Source organism: Rana temporaria, chromosome 1, assembly GCF_905171775.1.
Source record: "Rana temporaria chromosome 1, aRanTem1.1, whole genome shotgun sequence".
In the NCBI taxonomy this organism is placed as follows: Eukaryota; Metazoa; Chordata; class Amphibia; order Anura; family Ranidae; genus Rana; species Rana temporaria.
This window is the reverse complement of record NC_053489.1, coordinates 449,369,199-449,388,111: the sequence shown is the minus strand read 5'-3', so window position 1 is coordinate 449,388,111 and position 18,913 is coordinate 449,369,199.

Sequence of the window (18,913 nt, the reverse complement as noted above, 5' to 3'; positions counted from 1 at the left end):
CCCTTTTGAGGATGCTGTTTACTATCATTGTAATTGTAGCTCCGGAAAGATGGCCGCGGCTCCACTTCCGGTGGCTGCAAAATGGCCGCGACTCCACTTCCGGCGGCGCTCGTTTTCGACGGACGCCGCCACTACATGTTGGTTGCCTGGCCCGTGTTGTTGGCTGAGGTCGGGGGGCCCCGTGTTGGCTCCCAACCAGACGCCAGACAGGATGGCCCAATGGGAGAAACGGACGCCAAGCGCCCTGTGAGACGCTGGGGGCGTCCCCTGAGCTCCAACAAAATGGCGACTGCCGGACTTCCGGTGGAACGTCTTGGAGTGTCAGCACACAATGTCATGGAGATACAATGGGATCTCTCTGGTTATATATTTTTTTCACATTTTTTCACCTTTTTCGTTCCCTGCCCTAAGTTTTTAAATATCAATTATATAAATGAGATGGCATGCTTGTCACCCATCCTTTTGAATGCCATTAAGCCAAATATTTGCTGGGTGGGATATTAGTATCTCTACTTTTAATAAACACCAGCAGGCTACGGGAAAATGGCTGCAGCTGCACTTCCTGTATGACAAACAGCTGAGTTAATTGACAGTCCATCAAACAAGTCACCCTATATAAGGTATCTCCCCTATGCCTCTGACTACTCCTGAGGAAGTCACATGATAGTGACGAATGCGCATGAGACCACTGAGAGGTATTGGAGGTGACGTTGGCGACAGACTGCCCCCCTTCTTTTTTACATGCCTAATTGTATTTTTAACAATGTGAGTACCCTTGTTTATTATTTACGAGAATTAAAATTTTAAAAACGATATCACACTATCGATGCTTTATTCCTTTGGGGCGAGATACTGATCAATCTGGGACGAGACTTCCAAGGAGGACCTGTCGTTTCTGGATCAGAGCCCATCTGGTTAACCATCTAATGTGGTTGGATCTATATGCTGTTACCTTACAGCAGTAAGGTAAGGGGACATCCTCATTCATTTTAAAAGGATCACTGGATACCCATCCCCCTTTCACCTCACACTGCGGACCTACATCAGCACCCTTTTCTCAATTTTTGGACTTTTAAATTATTATTTATATATATATATATATATATATATATATATATATATATATATATATATATATATATATTTTTTTTTTTGATACAGCTTAAGCCTTGTTTATGGACTGTTCATCACCTGTTTAATATTGTTACCCATCACAGTTATTTGGGTGTTGTGTTATACACAATTTTTTGCACTATCCATTACCTAATTTTTTAGTGTATTTTATCACATTAAGAGAAATGTGTGGAGTTATATGATTTGCACCAGCATTGTTCACTGATCAATTTTTTTGTTTATGCTATTTTTGGTTATACTGTTCTCATTTTCAGTTATACCATTTTTCATTCCCATCCCCCACTTGTCCATACACTTGCCCATCCACCACCCATTAGCGCAGCACTACCTTCCCCATTAACAATTACGTATGGTTTGATACACCTTTCAGTGCCGCAGCTGTACCCTCACCCCTCTCCACTTCCCTTCCCCCTCCCCCCTTGTTTTCTCCCCTGATAAGCGCGGTATTATTCACTTTTTTCAAAGGCTGGGAAATTGATGATTATAAAATATATAAAGGAAGGTAATTCACCCAGCTTACAACACAGTAAAAAATATTTTAAGCATGAACTTCTGCCTTTTAGTCCTTAAATGTTTAAAACCCAATTAAACCCTGTGGTATTTTACTTCTCATGGATTCAGGTTGCATAATAAGAAAAGACTATGCCCATATTTTTATTATTTTTACTAAGTGTACAGAATGTGTATTGAACTAAAAAAACTGCTTTGTGTTGGCAACTCACTGGAGACAGTCAGACTGCTGTTCCCACACACAGTACAGACATTTGGGTCTCCAACAGTGCACAGTGCACAACTCAACAACACTGCTCAAGGAACACAAGCGTTGTTGACTGGAACACTGTACATATATAATTACAAACGATACACAGAACAAGGTTTTTGAAACTACTAATGCACATTGATGAAATTATTGTCATAAAGCTGATCTCTAATGCCCCGTACACACCATCACTTTATGTGATGAAAAAAAACGACACTTTCTGTGAAGTAAAAAATGACGTTTTTGAAACTTCAATTTTCAAAGACGAAGTTGCCTACACACCATCGTTTTCTCACAATGATCTTGCAAAGTGAGGTTACGTTCCACCACGTTTTACCATTGAAGCTTGCTTCTGGGCATGCGTGGATGAAAAAACGTCTTAGAAAACGACGTTTTTTGCTACACACGGTCAATTTCTGTGAAGTAAAAAGTGCACTTTTGAAAAACGACACATAAAATTGAAGCATGCTTCAATTTTTTTTGGTCGTTTTTTACAAGACATAAAACGACGTTTTCCCCCACACACAGTCAATTAAAGTGACGTTTTTAAAAACGTCATTTTTTTTCATCACATAAAGTGATGGTGTGTACGCGGCATGAGGCCCTGTACACACGAGGAGACATGTCCGATGAAATCGGTCTGCGGACCGTTTTCATCGGACATGTCTCCTGGGATATTTTGGTCTGATGTGTGTACACACCATCAGACCAAAATCCCCGCGGACAGAAAACGCGGTGACTAGCGGTGACGGTGACGCGGCGACGTGCGCAAACCAGGAAGTTCAATGCTTCCACGCATGCGTCGAATCAATTCGACGCATGCGCGGGATTTCGGTCCGCTGGTTAGATGTACTAACCAGCGGACATGTCCGACGGACAGGTTTCCAGCGGACAAGTTTCTAAGCATGCTAAGAAACTTTGGTCCGCTGGAAACCGGTCCGCTGGAAAAATGTCCGCTGGAAAACGGTCCGATAGGCCGTACACACGACCGAACATGTCCGATGAAACTGGTCCGCGGACCAGTTTCATCGGACATGTTCGGTCGTGTGTACGGGGCCTTACACATGTATTATGAAACATAAACTGAAAGATAATACTTGGGAAATTGGAAAAAAACTGCGCTAAATACTAAACAAACAAGAAGGAAAGAAAGAAAAACTGCAATGAAATCACAGTCTATTCAATCCGAGAGCTGCGATTACCATGTAAACAATAGATACAAAAAACAAACAGTGAGAAAAATATAAATCGCGCTACCTCTAAACCGTGTGAAACAAATGTTTGAATCACAAAACACACAAAACTATGTGATATATATTGATATAAATCATAACTATGTGGTATATGATGGTATATATAAATCACTAATATACCAAAAAACAAGAGAGGTTGATAGCCACTAGAGCAGGGGTCTCAAACTCAAATTACCTGAGGGCCACAAGACAAGTTTGCATATGCCATGGGGGGCCGCATGCAAACTTTCAAACTTCAAAAACAACAGTACTGGTGTCAGCGAACACATTATTAACCCCCAGCACTGGTGTCAGCGAGCGCATTATTACCACCAGCACTGGTGTCAGCGAGCGCATTATTACCACCAGCACTGGTGTAAGTCAGGGTTTGACAAATTTGCTTGGAATCTAGGAGCCAGCTAAAAAAGTTAGGAGCCAGAAAACGTACCCCGTCCCGACGAGCTTGCGCGCAGAAGCGAACACATACGTGAGTAGCGCCCGCATATGTAAACGGTGTTCAAACCACACATGTGAGGTATCGCCGCGATTGGTAGAGTGAGAGCAATAATTCTAGCTCCTCATAATATTAAAAAAAATGGGGATAACTTTACTGTTGTCTTATTTTTTAATTAAAAAAAGTGAGCTTGTAACACCGCTGCGCAAATACGGCGTAACAGAATGTATTGCAACGATCACTATTTTATTCTCTAGGGTGTTAGGATAAAAAATATATATAATGTTTGGGGGTTCTAATTAGAGGGAAGAATATGGCAGTGGAAATAGTGTAAAATGACATTAGAATTGCTGTTTAACTTGTAATGCTTAACTTGTAATACCAACGGCCACCACCAGATGGCGCCAGCTCACATCTGGTGGTAATAACTTGTAATACCAACGGCTCACCACCAGATGGCGCCAGCTCCCCTCACTTCCACCCTGCCTGTGGGCCATTTATAACTGGTCCGCGGGCCGGTACTTTGAGACCACTGCACTAGAGGGCACTATACAGCACTCTCAAGTCCCTCAATAACAGTGAAACAGTGATGAATGAACATCAAAAAAAAATTGGATCATATCATTAGATCAATAAATATTAACCAAATAAAAATATATATAGACATATAAATAAAACAAATATTGTAGCAATAAAGTCCATAAATGTTTAACACATAAAATGCCACACACCCGTGCTCTGTACCAAGTTCCAAAATCAGTTGAAAACGTGTCCAAAGAAAAGTGATGTATCCTCCACCAAACTATAAATTGGCTCCTTACCAAATCGCCATGATCCCTTATGACAGGGGATCATGAACAGCATATAATAGGTAGTCACTCTCAGTTTTGCAGTTCAGACAGATATGATCCTTAACATTGGGTCTCATCCACAAGTGATTAAACTTCACCAACGTCAATGCCCACCATGTAAAAAACAATAACAGCTCCACATAGCGCATTAAATGAGTAAAAAAAATATATATTAAAAGTTGTATTGCACTTACAAACATGCAGTAAAAAAATGCCTCGAATCTGATGTGCTGGCCGGTACACAAATTCCCAGACACCCGTCCACTGGGGGAACTTTTGGAGCTCTTGGGTGACAGCATTGCACCGCTCACCCAAGAGCTCCAAACGTTCCCCCAGTGGACGGGTGGACGGGAATTTGTGTACCGGCCGGCACATCAGATTCGAGGCATTTTTTTACTGCATGTTTGTAAGTGCAATACAACTTTTAATATATTTTTTTTACTCATTTAATGCGCTATGTGGAGCTGTTATTGTTTTTTACTTGGTGGGCTCTAGAAAAGCGCAGTGACGTACAACACGTACGACGGCACTATAAAGGGGTAGTACCATGCGAATGGCGCCACCCTTTGGGCTGCTTTTGCTGATTTAGTGTTAGTAAAAAGCGATTTGCACTTTTCAGTCTGTTACAGCATGATGAATGTGCTTACTCCATTACGAACGCTAGTTTTACCAGAACGAACGCTCCCGTCTCATAACTTGCTTCTGAGCATGCACAGGTTTTTCACGTTGTTAAAGCCCACACACGATAATTTTTTTCAAAACACGGAAAACTACATTGTTTAAAACGTCGTGAAAAAATAAAGCATGTTCGAAAAAAAAATTGGTCGTTTTTCAGAACCCGAAAAATGCTCTGAAGCCCACACATGATCGTTTTAAATGACATTTTTAAAAAACGTTGTTTTTTACAACCCGAAAAATGATCGTGTGTACGTGGCATTAGGCCTCGTACTCATGACCGAGAATCTCGTTGTAAAAGAAACGTTGTTTTCCTTGACGAGGTTCTTGTCAAGCTTGACGAGATTCTTGTCAAGCTTTCCTTGCATACACACTGTCGAGGCAAAATCTTGTCGTTCTCAGACGCGATGACGTACAACACGTACGACGGCACTATAAAGGGTAAGTTTGATTCCACTGGCGCCACCCTTGGGGCTGCTTTTGCTAATCTCATGTTACTGCGTGTTAAGAAAAAGTTTGGTGAGAGACGATTCACGCTTTTAAGTCTGTTACAGCGTGACGAATGTGCTATTTCCATTACGAACGATACTTTTACCGAAGGTGCGCTCCCGTCTCATACTTTATTCTGAGCATACGCGGGTTTCTAAGCATACACACAAGCATGTTTCTCATCGTAAACCAGCCCGACGAGAAACACGACAAGGAAATTGAGACTCCCGATGAGAAAAAAGAGAGCATGTTCTCTTTTTTTCTCGTCGAGATCCACGACAGTTTTCTCGATGAAAAACATACACCAGACCGTTTTTCTCTTGTGTACGAGGCCTTAAATCTTAATCCAACTGATTCAGTGCTGACCATACAATATTTTTGCATTCTGTCTCTGACATTATCTAATGCAATTTTATCTGGATAAAAGTGCCCTGTATCTTCCTGTTTAAATGCAACCTACTAAAAGGACTTACAAGATTTGCAGCATGTCTCTGTAATATCTCTGCTTAATGTCTCTGACATAATCCAGTGCAATTTTTATTTCCTGATGAAAATTGCCATGTCGCTCCATCTGCAAAAGCAGCTTGTACAATCTATCTCTGCAATATTTTTGCCTCATGTCTTTGACACATTGCACTGTAACTTTTTTCTCTGTATCAAACATGCCTAGCCTCTCCTCAAATGTGGCCTAGTACAGAAGCTTACATGATGTGCTGAATGTCTCTGACATAATCCAAATGCAGTTATTAATTCTGGTGCCTCATATCTCCCTCTTCAATTGTTATAAAGTTGAGGGAGTTAGCTTTATTTTATTATGACGTGTAATCCTTTCAATAGTTCTGTTCTGTCTATTATTTCAGCCACAACATTGTAGCCTATTACTCCTGGATAAAAAAAAAAATGCATGTCACAGCAGAAACAACTTAAAAATAGATTTGTAATCAAGTTACAATTAATAATATAGGAGTCTGCTGCTTTTTGAAAACAAAGAATCGTGCAATTTAAAAATAAATTACAAACTCTCCCACTTATTACACATGCTGATTAGGGATGAGCTTCGAGTTTGAGTCAAACTCATGTTCGACTCGAACATTGCCTGTTCGCCTGTTCGGCGAACAACGAACAATTTGAGGTGTTCGCGGCAAATTCGAAAAGCCGCGGAACACCCTGTTAAAGTCTATGGGAGAAATCTAAAGTACTCATTTTAAAGGCTAATATGCAAGTTATTGTCCTAAAAAGTGTTTGGGGACCTGGGTCCTGATTTCAAATTTCATTTGATTTCAGATTTCAAACGTTCGAGTCCCATAGACTTTAATGGGGTTCTAAAGTTCACACGAACGTTTGGTGTGTTCGCAAGTTCTGGTGCGAACCAAACAGGGGGGTGTTCGGCTCATCCCTAATGCTGAGCTTAGATATATCCCTTGGTATGACCGTAGTGCAGTTATTCTCCTTTTAACATCCCTTCTCTCATGGAATACAGATACTAACTGGAAAATTTGCTGTTATTGACTTAGCTTTTTGTTCTGAAATCCAACAAGCTTTCTCTGAATATGTACAACACAGCACAGGCTCTTATATCACCCTTATCACCCTATTGGAAGTCCACAGACCCACCATTTGGGGGTCACTGCATTCAGTTAGCAACATGTAAAATTAACCTTCAATAAACAAAAACCCACCCAATATCTTTAAATTGACACGCTTTAGAAAAAGCACATCTTGAATGCAACACAATCTTAACAGAAGATGCAGAAAAACAACTCTAGGGGGTTAGGCACACTTTCTGCATGAAAGGTAATAAAGAAGTTGCCCTAATGGCTCAGTAACCCTACCGAAATCCACTTTGAATTCTGCTCTCAACTATCTAAATTATACAGTACTCAGACTGATACATGGTGGGTCAACCCGTATCCAACATCCTCTTCTCTCCCTCTCCCCAGCTTCCAGATCCAAATTAGAATGGCCTATCTCCTTTGTCCCTGCCAGCCCCTCTAAAAACCGAGCGTTCTAAAAACCGAGCGTTCTAAATACTGAATTTGAACTGTCTTGAAGCTTTTTACATGACTCACGGCCACGTTACAGCTACGAGACAGAGCTTCTGCTGATGAGACGAGCTGCCACATGAGCTCCCCAGCTGATGTCAGAGAGAGATCACGGCTCCTCCAGAAGACATCCATTGGAGCTGTGAAGCGGCCACAAGTCATGTGACCGGCCTGAAGACAGCTCAATTTCAGAATTTAGAATGCTTGTGTTTGAAAATTACTTACATAGTGTGCTATGCCAGCCTCTAATAGAGGGTCTGGCATAGTCTTATATAAATAGGTTAACAGACCCTGGCTAAGTTCACCTTCTGGAACGAGTTACATGTTCACCCATATTTAGAGTTGAACATATAATATGTTCCAGCTCCTGCCACCAGTTCACCAGATCTCAAATTCTGTGTGGCAACGGGAAGGGGAACTTCTGCACTGGAGATAGTCTATTCACACCCACATTATTTTATGGTAACCGTCCATCATAACTAATATGTTGATTTTTAATACCTATTTTTCACAGTTTTATATTTTAATTGTATTCTACTATTATCCTCTAATGCAAAAATGAATTAACAAAATAATAGTTAGAAAATGCATTCTACATACAAACTATGTGATGCCAGAATACAGTGTGGTTGATGCTGTCCTGGAGAATTGTACTGTTCTATAAACCTGCGTATAGTTCAAAGGTGTCTCTGAAGCATTTACATAAGTTTGAAGATATGGTGTTTTCCCTATGTTGTTTCCAAAGTCACACAAAATGAAGGACCCTCTTTTAGGCCAGCATAATGAATATGAGTTGGTGGAGAAGTGGTTGGTCCTATTTTGACTATAGATCTACGTTAAAGCAAACCAGTAATTTTTCCCATGGAGACAAAGGCCCCGTACACACCATAGAATCCATCCGCTGAAAAATCCCAGCAGATGGGTTTCAACGGATAGATCCTATGGTGTGTACACGCCAGCGGATCTGTTTCCGCGGATATTTCTCCCCTGGGATGGATTCCAGCAGATCGAATATTTGCTGACATGCCAAGCAAATCCATCTGCTGGAATCCATCCCAACGGATGGATCTGCTGGTCTGTATAGACTCACCGGATCCATCCGTCCGAAGGGATCCCCCGCATGCGTCGTAATGATTTGACGCATGCGTGGAATTCCTTATATGACAGCGTCGCGCACGTCGCCGCGTCATAATCGCGGTGACGGCGCGACACGTCATCGCCAGAGGATTTCGGCGTGGATTTCAATGCGATGGTGTGTACACTCCATCGCATAGAAATCCGCGGAAATCCTCGAGAGGATTTATCTGTGGAAACGGTCCGCTGGACCGTATTCGCGGATAAATTCTCTCGTGTGTATGGGGCCAAAGAAGCTGGTTCACTGCCCTTTCAACAGGGCAAAGTGCATACTTTCCTTTCCTTCATTCTGCCAATGCTTTCTTTAGCTGCAGGAACAAAATAAAATACCTAATACTCTGGATTATGGGAGAGTATGTGACCTTTCCTCCTATGTGGCAGAGCTGGTGCATGGAGACTGACCACTCTGGCATTGTCAAGTAGCAGCAGAGAGCGTGCACTCAGATTGGGACACATGTTGAAACCTACACAGGTTTGTTCCTACAACCTCCTGCAGTTATGGAGGGGTAAAGGAAAGGTCAGTTTGTCAGTTTGTGAGGCATTAGCAAAGCACAGGTTCACTTTAAAAAGCAGAACTCCAAGCAAACATTTTTTCTTAAAATCTGCTGTGCAGAAAAAAAAAGTTTACTTGCATGAGGTTCATTCCACTTTAAAAATTGCAGCCCTTTCTCTACTATTTACTATGTGAATCATCTCAAGGCAGTTGGGACCAGTCACCAAACAAACAATTGAAAATGCAATACGCCGCCATGGATTAAATGAAATCCTGCAGTGCCCGCAAGGTCCACCTCCTCAAGAAGATTAGTGGGACTTTAAATATCCCAAATAAGAACGGAACCAGAATAAAATTATTTATATATTTTATTAAATTACACATACATTTTTTTTATCATAGACACAATATTAAAAAACATTGATATACGTAAAGAAACTATGCAATCAATACAAAAATATGTAAATCTGATGGATACATGTACTTGTAACTGGTCCTGACTATATTGCATGTAGGAAAAACATCTGAGACTGATCTTGTATCCTCTCCTCTGTTGTTTTAATGATTTGTGATATTAAGTAAGAAACTTTGTACATAACACACTTGCAATATATGTATGGTCCTGGACAAGCGGGGATCCCATGTAACACATAGTACATGTATCCATGAGATTTACATATTTTTGTATTGATTGCAAAGTTTCTTTATGTATATCAATGTTTTTTAATATTGTGTCTATAATAAAAAAATGTATGTGTAATGTAATAACATTTATATTAGGGCTGTGGAAATTAAAGATGAATTCCTCGGTTAATCGTTAATTTTTTTTGATCGATTACATTTCTTTTGATCGGGACTAGTGGTGCAACTGATCATAAATGATCCGTGATCCGAACGGGTCACCAAATGCTGATTGGCACACCACATGATCCACGGAGCTCTGCTGCTGCCTCAGCCATAGGAAAGGCCGCGGCTCCAGCCTAGCTCCGGGAGTGGTGGCCATCTTGGTCCACCCGGCGGCAGCCTATGTGAGCCTAGAGCGACGCGCTGATGTTATCACCCGGCCTCAACTGCTCATGTTCGGCTGGCTTCTCTGGTAAGACTAAGCAAGCACTAATCTTCCTATACAGTGGGGGAGATGTGGACCATATTACAGTGGGGAGATGTCTGTGAATTACAGTGGGGGTGATTGTGTATATTACAGTGAGGGAAATGTCTGTGGATATTACAGTGGGGGAGATGTCTGTGGATATTACAGTGGGGGTGATTGTGGTTTAGACATTAATGGCTGTGTGTTGAGTTATTTTGAGGGGTCTGCAAATTTACACTGTTATACAATAAGGTGACCAGATTTTTAAAATGAAATCCGGGGATATGTTTTTTTTTTTACTAGTAATGGCGGCAATCACCGACTCTCTGCGAGTCGCTGCCTGCCTCATAGCCTGTTAAGTCTTGCTCTCCGGGCCCCGGCTACTACTGGGTGGGGAGTGGAGGAAGATCACTCCTCCAGGGAAGGCAAGAAGATAAGCAGACAGGCGGCTGGCCGGGATTTGAGTCAAGGCAGAAGAACATGCAAGCGGAGCTGAATGGGCATGCGCCTGGAACTGAAGAAATATTCCCTCCGCTCCGACCAGCACATAATAATCAGAAAGGGGCACAGATAATGGAAAAAAAATACAAGCTAGTAGGATCGGGGAGGGGGGTGTAATTCTGATATTTTTTTTTATTCTGCACTGACTGTCTTTGAAATTGTCCCAGCCCCTGTTCAAATCCAATCTTGGGACAAAACCGGGGACAGTGTCCTCAATCCGGGGACTGTCCCCAGAAACCGGGGATGTCTGGTCACCCTTTTATACAAGCTGTACACTCACTACTTTACATTGCAGCAAAGTGTAATTTCTTTAGTGTTCTCACATGAAAAGATATAATAAAATATTTACAAAAATTAGAGGGGTATACTCACTTTTGTGGAAACTGTGTGTATATGTATGTATATACTGTATATATATATATACCTGTAGCACTACCCCCGAAGGAGCTGCTGGTTTGTTTTGGGTGGCATGTTACCTCTGTATCTCCGCCGTCTGGGGGAACTTGATGAGAGTTGTAGAAAAGGGAATGTCCACATGTCTTTTCTGTGCTTTTATTACCCAGCCGGGTAAAAACGATTAAACAGTAGAAAGGTCAAGGGATAGCAAGTAGGAGACAGCAGATTCAGGTGTAACTGCAAACGGGGAAACAGTCCTGCTTCTAACAACACTTTACTTCGCCACTCCAGCCGGAGTGGGTGTAACGCACCTGGACAGGCCTGACAAGCGACCAACATCCAGCCTATCAGATCCCAGGTAGTCCCCCGATGAATGGACAGGCCCCTCCTGGAACACCAGCCTCGTGCTTGGTATCCTTTCGGACAGACTCCTCATCGGTCAGCCTCCTCCAATTGGACAGACAGATTGGGACCCCCTCCAAATTGGGGACCCAGTCAAACAATGGGGCCCGCACAGCAGATCAATTGCTCCGGGCCAACGTGGTCCTGGAACCAGGAACACTGCTAACCACGCACACCCCGGCCAGGAGGGCCATATGCGGGGGTGTCGTGGAATGGCTACCCCAATGGTGGGCGCCACACAAGGAAGAACCCAGAGGCGATGGCGTCTGCCCCCTTTATACCCCTCCACAGCATGCACAGCGAGGCGGCCCACCCCTGACTGGCCGCCAAGGAGAGATACTCATTCTCACTTGACCCCACTGCTGCCACCTACCTACCGGGGTGACGGGAGTCCCCGAGCAAAAGGCTAGCCCACAGTACAGCCAAGCTAGAGCAGAGACCCAAATTTAAACAATCAAACTAATTCAGAGCCAACTATTTCTCTGAATTCTCCCCCTAAATTTAACATAGCAGCTGCTCTGAAAGTAGCCAGGCGATACATATAATTTATATCTGTGTGTATGTGTGTGAAAAACTGCAGTATGTTTATGTGCCTTGTTTTCAAGCAAATGTGTTCTTGCAATTGTCCTTATAGTAATATATAGAAAAACAGTTTTGGTGTTTAAACAACAGTTCACCAGTCTTAGAATGTTGATTAAGGCTTAGAGACTTGTGTTCCTGTTCTACAACTTTTCCTTTCACAGCATATATAATTGTAGTAAATATGCTCCCTTACCAGGAAGTCAGTGAAAGGTTGAAGAATTGCATTCAGGTTCAGATATTGTCCAGGTGTTTGTCTGATGCTGGTCACCCATAATATTTTGGAGTGGTATCTAAACTGCACATTTCTATTCAATTACAGAATAGCACATATCTGTTTTTCACAAATATTTTCTGTCCAATTTCATCCACTTTATGGAAAAGTAATGTATGTTTGGACTAATTGTACAATTCCCTGTCTAGCCAGCAATTTCTCTTTAGTGGCCTGTTCAGTGTCATTCTGAAGTTTTTCTATTAGCAAAACTGACCTGCTCAAGATTATATTGGAAAATTCTCATTATACATGGTTATACATTTAGCTGAAGAAATAACATTTTTGCACATACGATAAGCTGTACCATATTATATTAGGTGCACTAATGTTTTGTTCTCTCCTATTTCCCATGTTCTTTGTTCTCTAATGTTGATAATAATATGCATCTCTCATATTCCTCTAATCTCAATGATTGACTAAATATTTTAAAGTGATAGCAAAAATAATAAAAGAACAGCTGCATCTGTGCTGCATATTCAAACTTCTTTGTAGCAAAGTGCATCTGAACTCAAAAAGTAAAGATTTAGAGCAGCTTCACACTGATCTCCCACTCTATGGTACCTGTGGTTGTTGTGTGGGTAAAGCCTCATACACACGATCGGACGTCAAACAAACTTTCTCTTGGAAATAATGTTTGTGGACAAATATCAATATATCCAAGCACCTCGTCCCAATAATTGATCAAAAAACAATAAAGAAGGGAAGGGTACCTGCGGAACCCAGGGACTATTGATTGGTGCTAGTAGGAAATCAACAACAAGGAAGTATAGAAAAAATTGAAAAATATTTTATTTTTAACAATTAGATATATATAAAACAACATCAATCAAGATGGATAAATGAGATCTCCAATAGAGTATAGAAGGAAGATCAATTGAAGCATTGGCTTGTATACTTGCTCGACATGTTTCGCTCAATGTGGAGCTTCCTCAGGAGCTTAGTAAGCAATGCTAGACATCAAAGAGAACACGAATAATTAATTAACTGTAATCAATACATTGAATATCAAAAATAGATGCACAGATTGAGTGCATAACATTATATCAAAATGCATTTTACATTGAGTGAAACATGTCGAGCAAGTATACAAGCCAATGCTTCAATTGATCTTCCTTCTATACTCTATTGGAGATCTAATTTATCCATCTTGATTGATGTTGTTTTATATATATCTAATTGTTAAAAATAAAATATTTTTCTATACTTCCTTGTTGTTGATTTCCTACTAGCACCGATCAATAGTCCCTGGGTTGCGCAGGTACCCTTCCCTTCTTTATTCTTTTTTGAAACTTTCCCTTGGATTTTTGTCCGAAGGGAGTTGTCCGGTCACACCCATAACATACACACGCTCTGACTTTTACGGCAACAAACACAAACGTAGTGATGTTTTAACGCACTGACGAGGGTTTAAAAGAGGAAGTTCGATTCTCCGGCGTCACCCTTTGGGCTCCTTCTGCTAATCGAGACATGTCAAATCGCATCTCAAATCGGCGGCAATTCTTGGCAATGGCACTGTCCTAATCAGTGCGACGCCGCATCTGCGATTTAAAAAAGTAGTTCCTGTACTACTTTTTGCGATTTCGGGCCGCGATTTACATTAAATTGCGGCCAAAATCGCGGCCGCAAAATCGCGGTAAAATCGTGCATTTTACCGCGATTTTAAATTCGCAGCAGTGTGAACCTAGGCTATAAAGAAGAAGAGAATGTGCGCTGCTTTTCTTGATTTTAGAACTTTCCGTGTCACGAATGTGCTCTTTCAAATACGAACGCTAGTTTTACCAGACAGAACGCTTCCGGCTGGTCTTTGCTTCTCAGCATGCGCGTTTGTACTTTGTCCAAAAGTACGATTGCTTGCTGTACACACGGTCGGACTAGGCACCATTGGACTCTTGTTGACGTAAAGTTTGTCCGTTTGCAGACCGAACTTTTTGTCCGATGAAACCCGAAAAAGTTTGTCCGATGGAGCGTACACACGGTCGGACTATTTTGAAAACTTGCTCATTTTGAAGTTTGTTGGCAAAAAGTCAGACCGTGTGTACGGGCCTTAAGCTGCACTTTGCCACAGACTTCTATTATGTGAGGGGTTTGGGGTGCTATCAGAAAACACATGCAGGACTTTTAGTGCACTTTCAGAAAACACAACAAAACCACAGTGTGTAATAGAAGACTAAGGCCATGTACACACAATCGGAATTTCCAATGGGATAAAATCCGATGGAATTTTCCGTCGGAATTCCGTTTAAATTCCGTTCAAATTCCGACCGTCCAAAACGCGGTAACGTAAAAAAAACACAACAACGAGCCCAGAAATATTAAGTTCAATGCTTCCGAGCATGCGTCGACTTGATTCTGAGCATGCGTGGCTTTTTCTCCGTTGGAGTTCCACACAGACGATTGGAAATTCCGATACGATTTTTTTCCATCGTAAAAAAATAAAACATGTTCTATTTCTGAACTCTAACAGAAAAAAGTCTGATGGGGTCTACACGGTCAGAATATCCGATGAGAAAATTCTGTCTGACTTTTTTCATCGGAAATTCCGATTGTGTGAACAAGGCATATGGCAAAGCACAGCTAACCCACACCAAAACCACAAGTGCACTGAGCTGTGCCTGTGCTGCAGGCAAAGCACAGCGGGGAACTGTGAACCCTCCCCCCCCCCAATTATGTTATGGTACCGGTGCTAGTTAAATTTAAGGGTAGATCAGAGTATAGTTAAACTCTGATCCAGATTGTTAAGTGCAAAACAGGGTCTCTGTCTCAGCTGGGCTGTGCTGCAGGCTATTCTGTTGCGCTGGGGTGTTCTTCCAACCCCAGTGCTGCAGGTGGCAGCAGTGGAGTCAAGGTTTGGGTGCTCTTTCCCAGCAGCCAATCAGGAGGGTTTAACCTTGCTGTGCATGCTGGGGAGGGGTATTTATGAGGCAGACCCCGTTGGTGCTGGGTCTTCTTCTTCGAGTGTGGCACCCACCTTTAGGGTGATCACATCGCGGCGCCCCAGCGTTATGGCCTACCTGGCCGGGGTGTGTGTGCCATGTGGTGTTCCCGGTTCCAAGGCCATGTTGGCCCGGAGCATCTGGACAGCGACGGGGACCCAGTGAGTGACTGGGTTCCCACCTTTGAGGATCCCAAACTGTACTGCTGTTCGGTGGGAAGTCCGTCTGAGGAGCGCCATTGAGAGGCTGACGATCCAGGGGGGCCTCGACAAACCACCGGGGATCGGGGTGGCCGGACACAAAGGGATTGATCACCTGTCAGTCGGTACCTGGGCGACAAGTTGAAGGAGATCCAGGCGTAATTCATCTAAGGAGGGATATCTCCGTGATTACAATCCGGAGAGGGCCTGTGGCAGAGGTATCTTTCTGAGGCTCACCAAGGAGGGTCTGTGGCAGAGACTTTTCCTACAATTGTCCAAGTGATACTCCAGCTTCCAGGTCAGTGAGAGAGGCCTGTCCGGGTACACTAAACCCACTCAGGCTGGAGTGGCGCAGAGAAGTGTTACGCTTGGGAGCAGGACTGTTTCCCTCATCACGCCTGAATCTGCTGTTCTCTCTTCTTCAACTTTACTTTCCTCACCATACGTTTTTACTGTTTTTACCCGGCTAGGTAATAAAGAGCACAACAAAGAACACCTGTTGCGGACATTCCTTTACTTCTACCTAATGCAATACGCATCATTTACCCCAAGGAATTTGGGGGAGCCATGAGGTAAATGTGCCACCCAAACAACCAGCAGCTCCTGTAATGCTACACGGGGAACATCTACAGTAGAAGTGTTAAATGTGCCTAAGCACTACCTTTTGCATTTAATACTCCCTGAAAAATAGCAGTGTATTTCCTGATTATAGATAAGGTTTGGGTTCTCTGCTGTGATGGGTTTGTATTAAATCCTGTAGGAACAAAATTTGTGGTCCTGACACATTAATATCTAAATTCCCGTGAGCAAACTTTTTAAATCGTAATGCACTGCATGGCTTTTGAACTATTGCCAGCAGGCTTAGAAGGACCAATAAGGGGGCTTTTGATAAGCCAACACCCTCACTGTAAAAGAAGGGGGTAGGGGTGCACAAAGCAGCTATAGTATCAATGATTTGAAAAAAAATGGATATGGAGAGTGCATAAACTACATATGGAGAGATTAGTGTCAGTTAGGAAATTTTACTTTTATTTTGATTGCTACCTCTTTGAGCAATAAATGCCTTTGACATCTTTCTTCCCTATTATTGGGGGCTTTTTTGCATACAATTTTTATGTGTGGTCAATTTTAGCTGTTGTTCCGTCCATAGCAAACTTTTTTATTCCTGGCCAGGCTTCCCTTAAAAAAATAATAGATAAGAATGCATTTTTTTTTACAAGGGATGGTATTTTGGGAGTTTCATCTATTTTGGATGTATATTGGGTGTACATTTTTGTTGATATAATTTTAGATTTAAGGGCTCTTTCACACGGAGCGGACCGTTTCTGGGTCCGCTCCGTGTGTCTCCGTCGGCTCAGCGGGGATCCCCGCTCAGCTGTCGGCGGATAGGGCGGTCCCCGCACACAGTGCAGGGACCGCCCTGTCTCAGCTCCGCTCTGCCCTATGGGGAACCTGATGCAGACGGACCGTCTGTCCTTCTGCATCAGTTCCGCTCCGCCGGACGGAAGAATAATAGGGTTTTCTTCCGTCCGAAAACCGGATCCCGACGGACGCGGACGCTAGCGGATGCTCCATCCGCTAACGGACGCGATCCCATAGGGATGTATTACAAGTCCGTTAACGGACTTGTAATACACGGACGAGCGGAGCGGACGTCTGAAAGGGGCCTAACTGTTTTTGCTGGAAAACTAATTTTTTTAACTACTTGCACACATTAAAAACATGCTATGGCTTGCGATAATTACACTACCATACCTGTGGTCTCAATTGACAGAAGTTGGTCAATGGTGGGACAGTTTTGCATCATCAAGAACGGGAAAAAAGAGAGCTGGTTCTCTTTTTTTTGCCGGCAGATTTTGGCAATTTTCCCTTCTGAAAAACTGCGAGGGAGTATACACAGGGCCAGGATTCCCAGCCAAAAGCTCTCCTCGCAGTTTTTCCGTCTGAAAACCTGGTCGTCTGTACGAGGCATACTTCACACAATAGCAGGGTCAATTAGCACAGAGAACAGACAGATGACTGGAGGTGAGGACATTAGCATCTAACAGTATGTGTCCCAACAGTATGAATGAGTCACTCTTACAATTAACCCATTGAGTTCATAATCAACAATCAGTAAATATTTCTTTTCAGATATCCTGGAATATATTGTGGATAATAATTACATAATAATGGACATAGGATGATTTTGGACATAAGAGGGTCCGGGGATGTCCCGGGTGAGTCTGTCACATGTGGTAATGTAAATTCTGGGCTTCTCACTCTTCTCCTTGTGGGACTAGAAGCTGTACCTGAGGCCCAGTGCAAATATAACATTATTAATCAGGATTAAAAATTATGTTATTAACAAACTGTTGATGGCATTTGTTTGCCACCATGAACTCAAACAGGAAAAAAATAATCTAATACTGATGTAGCACTACTCCCGTAGGAGCTGCTGGTTTAGATTTGGGTTTTGCACATTACCTCTAAGTTCGTTGTCAGGGGAAGAAAGTCTATAGAAATTGCAATGTCCACCTGTACCACAGTTCACCTCCCACAAGAAATTGTCACTTGTTAATTTACAAGCATAGGAGTTTCCATGTCTTATTCTTATTTAGGTAATGCCTATACTGTAACAACTTTACACTGTAGGTATAAAACTTACAAATATGTCTAAATAAAGATATTTTGACAAGGAAATTGCAATGTCCACACAAGATGTAAAACCTTCAACTGTTAGGTTTTATTTTTGCTGCATAAAACTTGTGAAGAAAGTAGAGAGTATAGAGAGATGGGGAAGGTTCAGGTACGCGGTACAGAACGCACAAAAATACCTAAAGTTCCAGAATTCGCCACTCTCCCTTGAGTGGGTATTGGTCACCCGGATAGACCCCTCTCACATGGCCTAGCAGCCGGGATGATGCACGAACAGTATGAGAACAGTCTCTGCCACAGACCATCTGAGAATGAAAGATGGATAGTCAGGGATCCTCTGCCACAGAATTTAAGTCCCGAACTTCCAGCCTTACAGTAAAAGAGCCTTTAAGCCGATTCGGCGGGCTGAAGTAGTGGATCCCTTTATAACGAAGTCACTAGGCCTATCCCGAGACATTAGCTTGCTTTTCTTGGTTCCTTTGTTAAGCAGCTTCCCCCACTTGGATGGACAGCTTGGGATCCCCTTTAGAATCATAGGCCCCAGCCAGCATAGCTGGGCCTACTCAATAGAAATGCAGCCTCGGACCAATGTGGTCCCGGGCTGGAAGCACACACACATACCTCGCGTCAGGAGGGC